General features: G+C 30.0%; 1 pseudogene across 1 annotated transcript in view; it reads right to left on the reverse strand.

Annotated features, from left to right (window-relative positions):
• Nucleotides 1-18,079, reverse strand: part of LOC143224804 (guanine nucleotide-binding protein G(q) subunit alpha-like) — a 45,385-nt pseudogene extending 27,306 nt beyond the window's left edge. Inside the window, exons 1-3 of the transcript XR_013013452.1 lie at nt 16,945-18,079; nt 8,644-8,827; nt 1,150-1,304 (exon numbers count right to left, since the gene is read on the reverse strand). The product of XR_013013452.1 is annotated as a guanine nucleotide-binding protein G(q) subunit alpha-like (transcript). The remainder of the gene's footprint in view (nt 1-1,149; nt 1,305-8,643; nt 8,828-16,944) is intronic.
• Between the last annotated feature and the right edge of the window lie 213 nt (nt 18,080-18,292).

Raw genomic sequence — 18,292 nt, forward strand, 5'->3', positions numbered from 1 at the left:
GTATGAAGTTCTTATATATATATAAATAGTATTAGGATAGAGGGTGTAGGTGGAGAATATCATGATACAGGTATTTCCAAAGGCAATTAAGTGAGAAATAAAAGACTGGAGCAACTGAGAAAATAATCTGACCCAATGACTTGATGGGCAGAGGAAGGAAATCCTTGCAGCTGAGTAATAGCTATAGTGTGAGGGGACATACGTATGTTTGAAAAACTTAATTAAAACAATTTAAGTTTAACAGTATGATATATTTCAAAGTAATAACTTTAAAATAAAAGTTTATCTCAAAATTTTAAAATTATAACAAAGCTTCTTCATAAACACTTATAGTTTATTATCAACAAATAAAGATTTTGAGATGATCTCTCCTTTGAACACTTTACAAGGAGAAAAGAATGGTTGTTTCAGAAACAGTCCAGCAACTTTCATACTTTGACCTCGAACCCATTTAAAATATATAATGTTGTCTAAAGTGTCAATCTCTCAAGATTGTTTGATATTGACTCAACAGGCTGAGAGTGATTAACCAACAAGATTTAAAAACTAAAAACTGGGTCAAGTTCAGTTTTGAATCCCTTAGGACATTTCTCACAGCTCACTGTGTTTACATAAACATTTTGGTTGAGATTGGACCATAGGTTTGGAAGAGTTAGTGTGCAAACAAAAACACTTTTTTAAACACACACTCTCATACATACATACATACATACATAAATTTAAAAAAACAACAACAAAAACATACAGTATTCAATATCCAGAACAAAGTATCAAGCCACTTAGCTGCATGAATAAAATGCTATTTTACATCATTAATCAACGTAACAGTTTTGTTACAGCATTTCATTGAATATAGAGCTATAAACCTATAATTTACTTTAATTACTCTATTCTTGTACAAAAATTAATTTGGTTTCTAATTTAATTAGATGTATAAGATATCATAATTTAGTTTCATATTGTTGTTTTTCTTCTCTTAAATACATTAATTTTATTAAAATTACATTTATTAAAATAGAAAGTACCTTTTCAGATCAATGTCTCACTTTGATGCTTGTGTAACTTTGGTAAGTGTTCTGTTTTTAGTAACCATAAAACTGAGTTAACAGATGCAATAACAACCAGTTTTTCTATACTGTATGCACTTACTATTTCGCTGAATCCGTGAGCTGATATTCCCTTCTTCGGTCATAACATTCTTGGATACCAGGATCTGCCCAGAGTGATTTAATAGCTTCCACATAAGGGCTCTCAAACACTGTGACTGTTTCATAGTCTACCTGCCTTACAAGTTCTGCATTTTCCTGTCAAGAAAAGTGGCAAAAATGAAAAATAAAAACACAAGTATATTCTTATCAAAACAAAACAAAATATTCATCTCTTCTACAAAATCTGAGTTTAATACACGCAATGTTTTTGAATAGCAAAATATTAACTACTGGGCCACTGTATTATTAAATCAGAAGAATCCCAGGAATTATTTTCACTTTAGTAGGAGCTCCGTGCACCAAGATATATGCTCCCTCTCCCTGAAGAAAAGAATGATGACACATAATTGGTGGTAATGTGAGGGGGGGGAGGTACTTGGACCCCTGTCCTTATACTCAAAAAGTACCTTTTTCTTCTCTGATGTAAAGATTGTCAACAACTATGAAAAAATACACCTGATTATGTACCTTAGTTTTCTCAGTGTTACTCGAGAAAAGAAACAAGTTCTTAGCATTAAACAAAAAAATACTTTTGATATGTTATAGTGAAATAATTCTGCTTAGATTTAAATCATAAAGATGTTTATAAGACCAACTGAATAAGAATAAACAAGGATAAGGATATGTTTGCTTCTTGTGTTTTTACCCCATGTGTACCAAAGAGAGCTCAAACACCCTACCCCATCCCACAAAGACATGCTTGCATTATAACTGTTTAGAATTTCCTGTTTTTCAATGAGCTCCTGCCCTTTCAATGCCCTCTGGAGATTAATGGCAAAAGATTACTCAACTAAAATTATAATAAAGATTTAATAATCACAAAGCTGAAAATTAGACGCTTTAGGAAGACATGTTTCTGTTCATTTCTACATCGCACCCGAGAGAGTAACAAACGAAATGTTCATTGACGTTGCAGGTAACTATAGCAACATACAAGTGTTAATGATTAACGTAAATAATTATTAGCACTCATTGTTATGTTTAAACTTACAAAATGAATTACTGAATAATGCATTATCATACATCTATAATAAATAAAAAAGTGACACTTTCAACAAATATGGAAATTTCTGAGGTATATACTTCAAGCCATGATCCACAATGATTTGGGAAACTGTATGAATCATACATTTCATTTACAAAACTTAATAGTGGTAATTGTACGAGATTTCTATCTTCGTGTATGGTATTCCAAAAGTTGCCATTGTAGTGCCAAGGAACATTGCCATATAATGACAATGAGTGCAGATGTATGAAGGTGATGATTCAAGGTCTTCATTACTGTAGTAGTTTTGGGGCACTCTATAACTGAATCTATAACTACAGATGTTCACAAAAACACAGGAGACTGAAACAAAAGCGTTATATTTTCAATTATCTTATTTACCCTCACAGATATGTGCAAATACTCTGTACATCAGGTTTTAACACCCTTATATGAGATATAATACAAGAGTTCTAAATCCAGAAGACAAAATAGCCAGTAAACATTGGTGCAACATGTCTACATTAAGCTGTGTAAACAAACCCAAGTAAGTCACATTAAACTTGCTTTATGTCTCCAACATTTTTTTCTTTTCACTCAGTGCTACTGATAATTTCCAAAACTGAGAATGAAAACTGTAAAACTATATTTTGACATGAACTTGTTCTCAAGGCTGCCTAAATCACATGCAATGTATGTGAAGATACTTTTTAAAAAAAAAAACATTAAAGTATATTAAAAATTGTTTGTTTTGTTGTCATACACAAAGCTACATAATGGGTCATCTGCAAACTAGCCACTACAAATACATATATATATATAAAATTCATTAGCATTATAAGCCTTCAGACTTACCACTGTACCACCACAAACCCCTAAATGATAAAAAATGTACAGTATGTAACAGATGAAATTCCATTTTCCTGTATATGACAGGTCTTACAATTAAGGAAACCATGACTGTGAATAAATGAAGCATGTGTGAAATGCACAACTGTCTTGCTTTTCCTCAACTTAGGAAATAAATATTATCTCCAACTGCACACAAAATACAACAATATTATTAGCATATCATTATTGTTCCTTGATGAAAACCACATTTAAATACCTTTATATACACACTGGTACAAGTCAGGTACAATTATATGTGCACGTGTGGATTATATGACATTTTCAATCACCAAGATAATTCTTGCTTTATTTAACATGGTACAAGGTGTATGTCTACAACTTCCAGAAACTAACAGTTAGTAGACTTCAAAGTTTAAAGACCAGTGCCTTAAAGATATTTTGGTGATTTTACAGGCCTGTACAAACATATGTTCCAATTAAGTTTTGGCTGTTTTATATGTGTGGATATTTGTTTTCTTACTACAGATCACTGCACTGCTTCCACTGAGAATATTACTAAAAGTTGATAAAATAAAATTTATTATTAAAAAGAAATCACAAAGTCAAACTTTATTTTCTCCAGTGAATGTGTATGAGACACACCAGTATAAAAACTATATCCTGGCGACTAGTCTAATTGCGTGTACCAGCACTTCACAGTAGTAAAACTAATAGTTTTGCAGGACTAGGTTACTTCAGCTGTTAGGATGAACTAATGAAATTTATCAGTTCACATAATAAAAAAATAATCAAGAGCACGATGTGGGAAAGTATTTTTGCAAGTAAAAATTTTTTTTTTAAATGCTATTTGCTGATTTATGTGATCATTTCTTCACAAATTAATAGAAGAACATCCAGTCTTTCTTTCAATGCCATACAGTACCAAAAAGGAACATCATATGTCAGTGTTTTTATCTAACTGGGATATTAATTATTATAAACAATTTTTGAGATTTTCTGAAACCAACACAGTTGGAGTCTACAGCCATGTAGTTAGGCCTCAGCCAATTACTGATTAATAACAAGCTAATACTTGAAAATAAACATTAATTAAATTATGCCATGATGCACGTTTGTGTCGAACTTTTTCAGATGTTTTAACAATATATTAGGCCTTCAGAGATACATTTTCATCAAAATGTGTGTTGTTTAGAATATCTGTAGTGCTTACAACACAGACTTGTAACAGAACTGATTTTACATTGTTTAGAGGTTAAAATTCTCATTACAAATTTTTGATAAAATTAATGCGAAAAACACAAGTGAAAATACAAATAGTATGACTGTGTAATTTATAATTATTTATGATTACATAAAGGAATATATTTTCAATTCAATTAAAAATGTTTGAAATGTTTATTTATGTTTTTATTTTTATATCAATCACTTTACTAGAAATAAAAATGTAACCTATAAAAACACTGGCTTATTACATGACTGGGTTAATTATTTACAAAATATATTACCATTATTTTAATTCTGTGAGGCTTTTTTAGGTGAGAACTATATGGCTGACAGTGATTAATCCAAAATACAATATAATTATAGTAGCAGTCTTCCTTCATATAAAATATTGAAAACTTAACTACAGTATTAAACAGCTAACTCTAAAAGAATTAACTGGTATCATATCATCATTGTAAGACTGACACATTAGTGCAGAGAAGTTAAACACCACTGTTTATTTGTTAACACAATAACACAACATGATCCAAACACCTTGTTTTAACCTTATTCATTCTCCATAGGTTTTCAAAACTTAAGATATTGTTATAACTTCTGGATATTATTTTACAACATAAATTGATGTTATTATAACTTCTGTTTGACTACAAATCTAAGTTGCTTATTTAATATAAAAAATTATAATAATAATAGGTGTGTGTTTTTGCAAAGTACTCTAGTAACTGCATAGGTATAGATATAGTAACAATTTTTAAAACAGGAATCCAATTTATCAATGCTGTAATTTATTTCTTAATATTATCATAAATAATTTAACTACTTCAATTCAATTAAAAAATAAGGAGTCACTTATGTTTTTCACATTTTCCTTACAGTGCCACATACTGACATAGTTCTTTGTTACAAACCTGCATTAAGTGGTGCCAGTGGAAATATCCATGTACGTGCAAGTAATGTGCCAGCAAGCATGGAATACACGCTATGATCAAGCTAACCAACTGTTAGACCAGTTGTTGAGGGATATATAAACAAGTTTTGATTGCAATTTGATTTCTTTTTCACACACTGATATCTGCCAATCTGTTAGTTTGCTTATCAGAATAAAATGTAAACTGTCAGTTTATCATCTAATACAAACTACACACACCTGCTTATGGCTTTAATTCTGTATATGTATATAAGAATGCAAGTTTTTAAAAATCTGAATGAATCATTGAAATAAATATCAATTTCACTGGATAATCTACTCCTATAGAACAAAACCCTTAACCTATTTTCTCTAACAAATCCTCGTTGACAGCAGTTTGATAATATGTTCAGTTATTTACTCAACGACATGTTGAAAACTGTGTAATTTACTAATGTGAGATGATATACATTGTGTGTATTTCTAAATAAACTGTCTGCATGAAAAAACAACAACAAAATCTGTGAAACATTCCAGCATTCTTTCTAGGCAGACTGTCCTAGAAAAACACACAAGTAAACCATTCTATATAAAGGTTATTTAGTACTAATGATAGAGGTAAGCATCTTTACCTCCATGTTGAAAGTAAATTGGCTCTGAGTTCTTTTACTGTGGAGACTGCAAGCTGATGCATTTCTTGAGGGTTCTATCATTTGCAAGTTGTTGGTGAAGTAACTGTCATATTTCAGGGGGTGGGTACATTAATGACTAGGGTGTATACAACAAAGCTAATTATTCTGTAGTGAGGTTATTATTTTCTTTATAATCTCTAACAATGATTTTAATTAAGCCATTAACACAGTGAGTCAGGTTTATGAATAACATTAATGTTTTTTTATGGAGGAAAATGATATGGTGGTCTCAAGCTGTATAAGATCTTTACATACTTAAAGTAAAGCTGTGGTCTTTAAATATTAAGTGTTTCATGACCTATATGATCATACAAATCTAACTTAAAATGGGTTGCTAGTTTTTTTTAATGACTCACTAATTTATATTCTAATCTGCTCTCATCTTCATAAAAGTCCTGAAAAAGTACCATAGTGGTACTGGTTGGGATTCTAACCTGTTTCTTCTTGATGCAGGTGATGGTATGCTATCCATTAAACCTGGAATCACACCCATTAGGACGAACACTTTCAACAAGTTATCAAAGTTTTGATATATCTTACACTAAGCACTTCATCAGTTACTAATGCATACAGTTTTATTTGCCTATCCTTGTGATGATTCCATCTCTTACTTTAGTATTATACCAGTTTATTGTACAGTCTTCTCTGGTATGATGGGCAGTTGCAACTAAAATGATATTATGATCTTAAATTTCAACTTATGTTGACTTTATTCCTTCAACATACTGTAGTATACACTCATAAGATATGCTAGTAAGTAACCATTACAGCTACTGAAGTAACATCAAATCTGACGCAACAACAGACATAATAAAACATCACATAAAGATTAACATTAATAATAACTGTAGATGCATTATTCTCATTTAAATCCAGGATTGGCATCAGAGAATCTCCATTTAGCTTACTCTATAAAATTCAGTTTGACTGGAATTTCTTTTATAGTTCCAATCAAGTTAAATTGTGACTTCCTACTATAACATCACACTGGTGACCCTCATTTCAAATATGTTGACTCAAAAAAAAAATTTTTTTCTTGATCAAAATATTTTTTTCATAATTGTTAAGTAATAAGTCAGAACTGTTTTTGGAAATGTAACAAGGTTGACATATTAGTTTACTCACCATTTCCTAGAATTAGTTATTTGATGTACAAATGCTGTACTGTAGCTATTACTGCCTCACCCAATGCAGTCTATAAACGTCTATTTAATTTCAGGTTTTGGCACTGTGTTTACTACTAATATTGCTTTGCTAATAACCAACCATTTCCTGCTCTACTTTATTATGATTCCAATTTCTCCACAGGGAGATTGTTTGTTCATCTCACCTTCAACAAAAAAGTTCTTCCTTCTGATTGGCTAGTTTCAATTACGTGTACAGAACGTTTAGAAAACACCTGCTGCAAAATGTTTAACTATATATATACCACGCAAGTTCAAGAAAACAATGAAATTGACCCAAAATTGTGTTAAAAAAAAACAACAGAAGACTAACACACATAACATACATACTAATTTTGCTTATATGAAGATAATCATAATTTTTAACAAATGCATATATGCACAGACTAAAAGGATTGTACTATGAAAATATATAAATGTACAATATTAATTTGATTTAACATATCAGTGATATAACAATATAAAAAGTGAACTGTATTGTAAGAAAAATATATTTGTCGTTTATAGCAAAATAACTTACATAACATGTCCATGTGTTGGTATTTTTATGAACCAATGCACTTTTAGTATTGTGAATGGAATAATCCTTATAGATAACATTTTAATACCACAGAGTACAAATGTTTTTGTTCTTGTCTCACAGCAGGATTCTATATACTTGAGTAATATGCACTAGTGTTGCTCTGAGGTAATCTCTTATAAAACAGATTGTTAATGTTTGAAAATACTATGTATTTTTACAGTTAGGCTTCAAGTTAGATCTAAACTGAAGTTTAAACAATTATAAAGTTAATTGAAAAAGTCAGATTACAATAAAGACAGTTCCTAGAAAGGGAAATTTTGTGTTGTTATAATTATGTACAAAGGAATCAACCTTCATTGAGCAATTGAATAGGTGACAATTCCTTACAACTGATTGTGGAGATATCTTTGAGAGAAGGAAAACGGCTCTAATGGAAGCATTAAAATCACCTACATAAGAAATGGTTCTCATTTCAGCCATAAAAATATATTTTTAGTAGAATATAATCCAGTGTGTAAGGTAAGAACTATTTATTACTAAACTTTATGAGCATTAATATAAACTAGTCACGTAACTAACTCATTGACTATTTTTGAAGTGTATTTGTCAGCATGTCAGTGGTTAATATTCAGCCACAAGAATAATTTTGCTGTAGTTGTAATCTGAGGGTAGAAGTTTCGAATCCCCGTCACACCAAACATGTTCACCCTTTCAGCCATAGGGGTTGTTATAATGTGAAAGTCAATCCTACTATTCCTTGGTAAAATAGTAGCCCAAAAGTTGCCAGTGAGTGGTAATGACTAGCTACCTTTCCCATGTCTTAAACTGCTAAATTAGGGGCGGTTAGAGCAGATAGCCATCATGTAGCTTTGCACAAAATTAAAAAAAAACATATACATGTAAACTAAACTTCTATATTACTTTAAACAAAGAATAACTATTTATTAACCAAACAATAAAACATCTACTACAAAAAAAAAATTTTTTTTTTGCAAAATACTGATTTAAAAACAATACAAGTTAAAAGTTTTACGGACACAAAATTCATCAGTTGCATTTTTGACTCACCTGATTTTTTGGGTCTTTATAAGGTATTTTAACATATCCATGGCTTTTATCATACTTTGCATGGCCATAAATATGTTTTGATAAACTATCTTGATAAAACCTCTTTTGTCTTCATCAGAATATCCTGATCCATGAATAATACGCATCTGTTTAATGAAGGTACTCTTACCGGATTCTCCAGTTCCTGGAAGAAAGAAATATGCAATGTGCAAACTTAAAAACAAACCAAGCTAAACACAAGATTATTAATATAAAAAAGTTATACCTAAAACAATAAAATATTTAAGAAAAACAATTGTTTTTTCTACTCCCCTATACAGAAATGCAAATCAAGTTACACAATCTCAAATATTTAGGTTCTTTGGCCACATCTAGAACCAGGTTACTTTAACTGCTGTTCTAATACTAACTTTATTGTATTATAACTTCTACACACAGTTCAGAGATGATTATCAAGAATAATATTACTAAACCCCATAGGAGTTAAAAATAATTGTTGGTATTTAATGAAACAAGAACATCACTTTTAAGAAAAAATTTGAAAATACACCATTACTTTAAATCACCACAATTACGAAAATCTAAAGTTAATATCACAGAAAGGTGTGTCAGTTCATAAAACATACTCAGATATTTTATAACTTGTTTCTAAAAAATATGTACACTTGTGGGTATGAATTATATAGAGATAAATACAGTTCTATATTGTAATATTCTAAAGTCAAACTCAAGAACCAGTCTTATCTCACGTACTACTGCTGACATTTATCACATATTGTACCCATTAAAATTTTCTTTCAACCAGAAAATGACCAAGATAAATTAACCCTATCTCAACAAGTCATAGGTCAAAGGTCACATCATACTGCACTGGTTGACTCTCATTCAAAATGTTATTGAACTACTGTTTTATGAATATATGTCAGTAAGTTTGGTATCAAATTGTAGATAACTTAAATTTTATTGTGATCCATCTGTAAATTTTTAATTTAGAAATAACTATTTAAAAACAAATCCTAAATACTGATTTGTGCATGTTGTAGTATATTGAATGTATCATCAATTCAAATGAGATGTTGGTGATTTCCAAAAAGTCTATAGTTTTTTACAAATTAGATGTTCACATTAGCAATATTTACAAACTAGAGTAGCAAATAAGAATCTCCTCTGCTTTCTATTTGCTGAATCAAGCACACTGGTCTCACTCGCCTCTTTCCATTTTTGAAAGTGCTCCCATACATACACTTATTTCTGTCTATGGCATGTAAATAACCAATCACAGAATGTCCCCTAGTGGCCTTCTCTATCATTTCCATGTGTTATGACATCAACACAAATTTTATTCTACACATGCAAAATTTTATGACTTAACCTATGAAAAGCAGCAAATGAGTACAAAGGTCATAACCAGAAGAGATAATCGCTTGCTTTACTTCTATAAACTTACTCGAAAACAGTAAAAACATACATGGGTACATAATGTAATAAAACTAAAATGTAACTGCATTCTACAAAATACCAGTCCACTAAAACATAGCCAAAACAGTGCACATATGCCATGTCATTTTATCTTCTGTATTGTTAGCCAGAAGTTGAAAGGTAAATAAAAAAAGACAAAAAACACATGTATAATGTTAAGAAATTTAATTTATTTAGAATAAACATTTGTTTTTGTGTTATAACTCATAGTCATCCAAGAAAGAAAGAAAAAATATTCATATTTATTTTCTAGTTTTTTTTTGTGTGTTTTTTTTATGGAGGTTACAAAGTCAATCAAATCACACTAACCCATACTTTATATTTTATCTGTTGTTTTCAACAGATATAGTTTTTTTTTTAAATATACTTCATAATCATCCAAAGGTTATAAAGATTTCACACATGCAATCTGAAGATGTTCTGTGGCATAAAAGTATTTTCTATTTGAAAATAAAAATTTCTTTGAACACTGTACAGCCAACATCTTGAAAATAAAGCTAATGACAAAATATTTAATTAAAAAAATTTTAACACTTAATTTGAAAACCCGATATTTTGTGCTTGAAAGCATTGTAATGTACATCAGTAAACTGCAAACCTTTGAAAAGATATGTGTGCATCATCAAATATCATAATACAATTACTTTTGTGGTTACTAGCTGGGTGGATTCCACTCAATAAATAGGTATAACAACTTCACAGAAAAAAAATGAAAAGGTTATTTGACTTCAGCTAAAAAGAATTTATTTTTGAATACATTATGAAGAGGATATTTATCATATGAATAATTTAAAAATCCTCCTTAACCATGCAAGTTAAAATAAAGAAATTTTCAAAACAAAGTTATTTTTCATCACTGCAGAGTCATAAAGTTAATAAAACCAATGTGTTTTACATGTCAAAACCTATTAGAAGCACTCCAAACTAAAACTATTAGAAGTAGCATCAGCTCTTTCAAAAATAAACTAAACCACCTTTACCTGACTTGAAAACAAAGATTATACAATATTTATCAACCCCCCCCCTGCAACCAGAATGTATTAAACCACCTGTTACAATTTTGTCATTATACTGTCATCATAAACTAACTCAAAACATTTGTGAAATGGATGAACAGTATATTTAAGACTGAAACAAAACATGACAGACTTACTACATAACATTTACTAATAAATTGGAAAATACTGCTGAAAAAAAAAAAAGACAAGGCCAATGTTGATTCTACAGATGTGATTTGGTTTGTTTTGAATTTCATGCAAAGTTACACAAGGGCTATCTGCACTAGCCTTCCCTAATTTTGCAGTGTAATTCTGGAGGGAAAGCAATTAGTCATCACCACCCACCACCAACTCTTGGACTACTCTTTTACCAATGAATATTGGGATTGACCGACACATTGTAACGCCCCACGGCTGAAAGGGCAAGCATGTTTGGAGTGATGGGAATTCGAACTCGCGAACCTCAGATTAAACTACAGATGTGTCTAACAGTAACAACTACAAAGGAAAGAGTCTTTATATCATTTTGTTTTCTAATAAAGAAAGGAGAAAAAATTTTTTTTGTCTCTTTAAACAGTCTCTTCAGCTGTAGAAACATAACTGGTGGATGTGTTCAAACTAGTAGTTCCAAAGTTGTGGTCAACAAAGGCAATACCATCTCATTAAACACAAAATATTTTAAATACTGTACTTCTTTTAGTCTTTCAATTGATAGGGAAAAATGGGTTAACTATAAATTAATAAAAAGAGTTTATTTCACAGATGAAATATTTCAAAAACATGGGTTCTGTGGGAAAAAAATTATAAAAGGGGCCCTTGGTGTTAAAAGGTTGGGAACCACTGGTCTAAATCACTTTGAGAAACTGTTGTCAGTTTATTAATGATTTGTCGTGCTTAAATTCTTAAACATTGTACTTTAAATTTACCAAAACAAGTAATATGCTGAGAACAACCACTATTATTATAGATACATTTCACACTGCAACTGAATAAAAAAAAGTAAAAACAAAATGCTATAATGCTTGATCTTAAAACACTGTCCTGCTACTAGTTTTTCCACACATCAATATCCATTTGGTGGATATAATTCCACTTTAGAATGCTAGAATTTCTTCTCCTGAAGTTACAAAACCCAGTTCTTATCCAGAAGATGGTTTCTACCATTATTACATCTAGAACTGTGAAAATGTAAATAACAGAACACTAACTACATGAGAGAGAGAGAGAAACAAAGAAAATTATTTTCAGCACAGAGAAGTGTAAGGTACTTCACTCAAAATATGGAAGTTTGGAAATAATGTACTTCTGTGTGCACCAGCAAAGAGAGATTCAGGTGAATGTTGATAAAGACTGAAAGTTGTATCTTAACTCTATACCTACAGATGTAAGGCAAGGGGTCAGAGCGAGCATGTTATGACATCTTTACAGAGATATCTTCAAAATTCAATTGAGCTACATCACTGTTTATGTATATCAATAGATTTGACATCAAAATGTTGATAGTTCACTTTTCAACACGAGTTTTATTTTCTTAATTTGAAAAAGAAAGATTTCAGTACTCAATTTTCACTTGTCTTTATCACAACACATTTTTGCAATGAACTGCTCATTTGAGATTTTCTTCTACCCATGACATCTGAACTTTCTACGGAATTTCACTGTTATTTTATACATGTCCCCACCCCAAGCTAAACCCCAACCTGTAACAAGTGTTTTTCCTTTACAAATAAATAAACAATAAAGCAAAGGCCACCTTTTATACACCTCTCAGAACACCCCACTTTCAGAAATTGTTAAGCAGTTTCTCTAATATTTGGCACTGGATTATTTGTAACCAACTGAAAGCAAAGACATAAATTTCCTGACACCTACAGGGCTAGAAACAAATCTGAAATTTTAGCTTAATTGTTTGTTGTTTTTTTTTGCCACAGTTGAAGCTCTTTTTAACCAGTATATGAATAGGATTTATTTAAACCATTTCTAGCTTATTTTGAAATTTAAATAAATTATGTTAGTTTAAAGGAATTTATATATATGGCAATATTTATCTTACATTGCATACTTGAGCTTTTAAAAAAATTCTTTTAATCTGTATTATCATTACTAATAATCACAACTAATCTTTAACATTGCTTCCATTGTATAAGTGAAGAAGCTGAAGATGACAAAATTTAAGTATTACGTTTGTTTTTAATACATTTTTCTGTTTATCATTACAAAAGTAACTAAAAAATGTAAAAAGTAGGAAGTTTAGATAAAGAAAATTAATGAAATTAAACAAACAACATATTTATGATCAATGATAATACGTGCCAAGTGCGGAAAACTTTGTGTAATTCAACCCAAGAATGCTGGTAACAAAATCCCTTGTCTACACATGTGACACAATAAATAGCTATCACCTTAGTCTAAGAGGATCCATGTGCAACTACAAATGAAGAAACTACATAAAACAATCTGTACATGTCAGCTGTGAAAATAAAGAGCATAATTGTCTGTTAAAATGTGCAGAGATTCTACAAAGAAAGAACTTATAATTCACAATTTTGTTACATAGTAGATATAGTATTAATAAGAAAAAACATTCATTACAATGTTATCATATAGAAAATAATAAAATTATTGTTTATTTAAAAAAACTTTTAATATTTATTCAAGAAGTTCTAAAGTTTATAGAAATGAAATATGAAAACTTTGTAATGAAAACCTGTATTTCTAATCACAACATGAAAATCACCTTGCACTCAATATTATTCAGTCTGTTTCAGACCTGACTCCATAAATTCACACACAAATCTTAAGAAAAATTATTAAATAATTCAATGTTATCAAGCACAAAATACATGTAAATGTTTATTTAACCCTTTTAAAATTTCACAAATATATACTTATTACAATAAAAGTTATATAATGTATGCTCACATGGTTACCTATACAAAAAACAAAGGGTTTTGAATTATAAAGGCTCAGATAATCCACCTGCAAAAGAACTGCTAAAAAAAAACACTTGATATTTTCAAAACATTTTAAGACTTCATTGTGTACCATCAGTTTATTTTTGTTGGATAAACAAGTGAATGTGAAAGGCTGAACATGTGAAAATGTGTCAGTTGTGGCTGAACATGCTACCTGCACAAGTAAACAGACAGAGAGAAAATGTTTATAACAAAGTGCCAGACTAGATAATCAAGAGAGCTCAAATGAAAAGGGAACTGAAGGTGGTCAAAAACACTGAACGTTTTTCTTTCATACCATTAATAACTTACACATAATACCATTGAAACTATAATCAAGCAAATGATTACCTACGGGCATCAATTACATTAATAGATGACGTGCAATATTATATTAACCAAAATTATTGTTTCTAATTACTTCTGTCATGCAAGTAATTGACGTCAAGAATTTTTCATTAACTCAAGTTTGTTTAGCTTAAGTGATTAATGTCAATCAACTTATCAAAGTTAGTTTTCAATTCCAACTATGCAAGTTACAAAATATTGCATTTGTGACTTCTCTTTATTATTCTAGATTAAATCCAACTTCATTCAGCTAAAATCAATTATTATCACAACTGATTAAAAAAACAACAACTCAAATTAGATTTCTTCCTATAATTATTCCACCTGTCAAAGCAATCAAAATATCAAAACCCATGATGTTCATTGTTCATGTTTACTTTGTTTGGATTAAATCACAGTGTAACTTAATACTGTTCATTTGTATAAAAAATGCACACATAACCAGTGTTATTTTTACCATGACTGCTTTAATACAAAGCTCAAGGCAAGATAATATTTAGTATTTTATTTTTGTGCACAAAGTTTATTGTCGAATTATTTAACTGTTTTTGTGTAAAATCAGTAGACAGATTATTAACAGTCTGAAAACATGTAACATGTTAATCTATTTACATCACCAAAATTCCTGTTTATTTACAACTAGCTATAGATGGATAAGAAGCAATAAAAAATTAAAAATGTAAGATTTAAACACTACTTGGTATTGTGAGCTTTATAGTTGATTTGTGAATTTCTCAGCAGGATCCTGGTTACTGATTATTTTCAAATATTTACATTAATTGTTTTCAGAATGAAATCAAATGCTTTAATGTGGCAAATGTACTTAATAATAGGTATTCAAGTTTTTTCTTTAATTCAACTTAATGTATGCATTTCACAGACTACAATGTAAATAGATAAAACATTTTAACAAGTACTTTCTAAACATTCTTCAGAATCAACAACTCACTTGAAAACTAATCATATCTTAAGAAGAATTACCATTTCTTCTTCCATTAGATTTATTAAGTTAATTATTTTTCAAGTTTATACTCTGATGATAGAATTATGAAAACAAAATGTTGATAAATCTGTAACGATCTTTTTTATATTACTCTGATTTTAATATTTCAGAGTATACCTTACGAATCATTTTAATCTCTATAAAATGATATTATTGTATCCCCACAAGTTTCTTTTAACAAATAATTAACATTATACTTTGTTTTTCTTTGACTAGAGTAAATTTATTTTCACTGAATTATATATTATCTATCATGTACAACAAGAACGTTTACTAATTTCAACATAAGATACGTAAAACAATTATTTTTAGTAGTGTCGACATGCAAAAATGTATCAAACATCCATGAAATGGTAGTAATTATATTTTCAGCTAATTGCTGACTTTGTACCAAATTCACATGTACTTTTTCGTGAACAGCAGTTTAACATACCATCCGTAACCCCTTCCAAACCTTGTATCATCCTAGTAGCTTTTCTCTGAGCTTTCTCCAATAACTAATATAAGAAATGAGCAAGAACTAACCAATGATGGGTACAGAACATCATAAAATGTTAAGTAATAACCCATAACATTTTAAAAACAGTTCAGTAAATTTGTTTCATTGTAGAAAAAAAAAATTTTTGTTGTTAAAAGCATATATTAATCAATTTCTAAAAGAACTTATGACAAGATAAGAACTGTTCTTAAAGTAAGCTTACCTGTAACTAATTTGTGATACTACTGTAATATTTCAAAACCTCTGAACTGATAGTCTAACAGTAACATTACATATGAAGTCTCAATGTTTGTATACTTATATTATAAATTATAATTCAAGAACTTGCTTGAAATTTACCTCTCAACAATTTTGTTGCCTTTAAGTGTAATCGTAAACAAAATTATTAGCAAGCTCTCTGTTACTGTACTTACCAAATATAGATATAACAATAATAATTTTATTAATAATACAAAATATTTGATAATTAAAAAGGGCATCCCATACATTACTGCACAATTACTTAGTAAACCATTAACAGCTTTGAATTCGAATTTGTTAGTGTTATACCATAACAGCATAAGTTAATGTGTATCCAAGTGCTATTTCACTAAGTATGTTATCACTGAACTAACAGTTCAGACACTTCTTGGATCCAAAAACTTCAAAACGTTACTTAGATATATTATTTTAATTGTAATAACTAAATTTGACTGTCATTTACCATAAATTGTTTATTTTTTAAAATTAAGTTAGCCAAACTCAGTTTTACTTTTAAGCCTATCAAATATTTAGAAAGCTTACAGATAACAGTCATAAGATTTAGGTGAATATAATACTTGTGATTATACTGCTACTGCTATTATTAAGACAGATGTGGAATAGTAATCTTGTAAGTATACCGTGAGAGTTTAAGTAGGTAAAACTCGTATTACTTTACAAGTTAGGCCCTAACTATTAATAGCGTAATATAAGGTTATCTATTACTTTACTTCGATTGTTTCGCACGAATCATTTGATTTGACTTCTGAATAAACTCACCTAGTAAAAGTAATTTAAGTTCCCTTCTAGCATCTCGTTTGTCTTTACGAAGTTGCCTCTCAATTTCTTGATTGATTCGCTTCTGTTCCTGCGCCTCCGGACTTAAACAACACGCCATGATGGTCGGCGAATAGCGCGAGAGTTACAATAATTTATCGAGAAAGTTTTTTATACCTTAATCATAAATTCAACGCAGAGAAATTATAACATCATACTATAGGTTACAACTGTGTATTAACTACTATCTTACGACGAACGCACAAACAATATTCAAGTTTCTTCTCTCAAACAGTCTATAGGCTTAAAAACACGCAAACATCAATTCACTAGAGCCAACTGCTGTTTTAGCCTCATACTCTGGGTGTGGTGAATGGGGAGTAATGACAATTCGTTGTAAAGCAGTTTTAGTCAAGCATTCATTTGCCAAGACATTGGTAAAGCTAATCCTATTACTTCAGTAGGATGGGTACGACAGCTGCCCTTAGTTCTTGTTAAATCGTGCAAAGAATAGACATGTTCTTTCGACCCTAATTCAATTACGACGAACGAAATTTTATATAAGTGGGAGTTACGTTGAAAAATGTAACAGCAATCTTCCTTCTGTCATGCTATTATGGGATTGTCGAGACTTAGGAAAAAGTAGTGGTGATACTGCGATAACTTAAGAGCAGAACGTTTTATCAGTTATAACTAAGAAATCACGAAAATGCATACGACTTCACATTTGTTCTTAAGGTTTACATGAAAATAAAATATTTTCAAGAAACTAGAATACACGTTTATTGTTTTTCAATCAAACTTTGACAAAAGTGAAGAGACGGTTAAAATAACACATTTTTGTAATATTATGCACCTCGGTTTTCTGAGGGAAAAGTTATTTTTAGTATGAAAATTACTGATTAAACATCATCAACGAACCATAAACATATTTCAGAAAAAAAATAACGTATAAGTCCAGTTCTGTATACGATATACAGAGAAAATGTATCATATTAATCTTCAGTCAAAAGTTTACAGTTTTCGTTATTAGTCAATACTCGTCGCACTTGAATTTCCTGAAAATAACTAAATTATTATTAATACTGCTTGTTTTTACCATGAAGTTAACGAAGTGGTTCATGGACAAAAATCAAACCTTTTTATTGATACGTTTTCTAAACTAATTATGTGCGAGCTTGCTTGTCATTCCTCAACTTCATTGATTACAGAATCTTTAATGAAATGTGAGGGACGCAAAAATATCGTGACTAAAACACGTTACCACTAATTTAATGTTAGTGTTTCCTACGTATTTTACAAGGAAAATGAGTGAGTCCACATAATTTTGTTGTCAACTCTTTACTGTACG

This window comes from Tachypleus tridentatus, chromosome 9 (assembly GCF_004210375.1).
Source record: "Tachypleus tridentatus isolate NWPU-2018 chromosome 9, ASM421037v1, whole genome shotgun sequence".
NCBI lineage: Eukaryota > Metazoa > Arthropoda > Merostomata > Xiphosura > Limulidae > Tachypleus > Tachypleus tridentatus.